The sequence below is a fragment of the Nestor notabilis genome, unplaced genomic scaffold, assembly GCF_000696875.1.
Source record: "Nestor notabilis isolate BGI_N333 unplaced genomic scaffold, ASM69687v1 scaffold4074, whole genome shotgun sequence".
Taxonomy (NCBI): domain Eukaryota; kingdom Metazoa; phylum Chordata; class Aves; order Psittaciformes; family Psittacidae; genus Nestor; species Nestor notabilis.
Window position 1 is genome coordinate 99,802 of NW_009926701.1, and position 1,438 is coordinate 101,239.

The 1,438-nt window shown below is 49.4% G+C and overlaps 1 protein-coding gene across 1 annotated transcript in view; it reads right to left on the reverse strand.

The window, feature by feature from the left end:
- The window catches only part of ZMAT4 (zinc finger, matrin-type 4), a 31,519-nt gene that overhangs the window by 29,082 nt on the left and 999 nt on the right, over positions 1–1,438 (reverse strand). The window lies entirely within an intron of this gene.

Genomic DNA, 1,438 nt, shown 5'->3' on the forward strand with positions numbered 1-1,438 from the left:
TACAAAAAGAACCAGTTTTGTCCATTGACTGATTTTTAAAAGATAGAAAAAGAAAAGAAAAAGATAGAAAAAGAAAAAGAAAGGTGTGAAAATTGTGACCAGCTACTTTTGAATAAGGAAGAAACAGGGAATTTTACATCCCTGCTGTTAACTCACTGCCTTGCAGCAAGGGCTGGCAGCCCCGGGCACGATGGAGCTCAGGTACATTCAGCTCAAGTTTTGTACAAGAACAGGCATGTTGCAAATCCTGGTGCTATAAAGTGAATATTCTGACCACAGGCTTGCTTAAGGGAAGAGAAACCCCTTATGAACAGCGCCAGGCAGAGAGAAGAGCCCTCCCTGTTCGTGGAGTGGATGCTCAGACCAAATTCCTTATGGAACAGCATCAGAGCAAGAATCATTTGCACAAATTATTCTCCAATAGTTTTCCATGCTTAATGTACATGGGGAATCACACACTTGTCTGATGTCTGACTGGAAAAAGAGGCCGAGTTCACCCAACAAGTGACTCACTACCAATTGCTTGCTCAGGTCTCTCACACCGAGAAGCAGCCGGGAGCTGCAGGGTGGTTTTCCATACACGTTTGCAGTCAAAGCACATGGATCTGGGAGCTTCCCCCACAAGGCTCCATCCAGCAGCACCTTCGTGCCCCTTGTCCCCATCCATCCTCTGTCTCCATCCCTGCTTCCCGTTAGGCAGCCTAGCAGCAACGTTGGGTAATGACATTACTGCGCCCAGTGCCTACAGCATCTGCCGGGGTTTCACAAGGGATGACAAACGAGCACAACACCTCGCACTGGAAACACACAACACAAACCCGTGTTGTTTGCCACGTCCCAAAAACATCTGCTATGAATGAAGGATTCAGCTCATACCTACAGTTACAGGCGTGGAAGGAAGGAAGGAGGTTGCCTGAGCCCCCCATCGCTCACCATTCGCTGCTCCTGTTCCTGCAGCAATGCCGCTGCCTCCTGTGGACAAAACTTGGCGTCTGCATCACCCATTCCCGAGATCTGGAAGGTGTCCCTAAAACTGCAGCCTTAGACTTGCAGCGGCTGCCAGGGATCTCTGCTGCACGCTGAGGGCAGCCGGAGCAGCGCTTACAGGAGATGGCTGAAGAAATTCACCCAAACAGACATGTAAAGTGCTTTACAAGTAACTGTGCGATCCTGTTTGCATTTGTTATTCCCGCAGCACTGCAGCCTGGAGTACTGTACAGTGATCAAAATCCTTGTATGTCACCACTGGCCACAATGAGACAAATGTCTCTGCCGTGTACCCGTTGCTAAACACTTGAATCAGAGCATGAGCCTGAGGAAACTCCATCTTCCAGCCCTCTTAGCACAGAGCGTGGTTCTGTTGAAGTGCTGCAGACACTGACAGGCTCCATGTACCCAAAAGCTGGGACAGAACACAGCTAAGCCCCAGTGCAGGAAT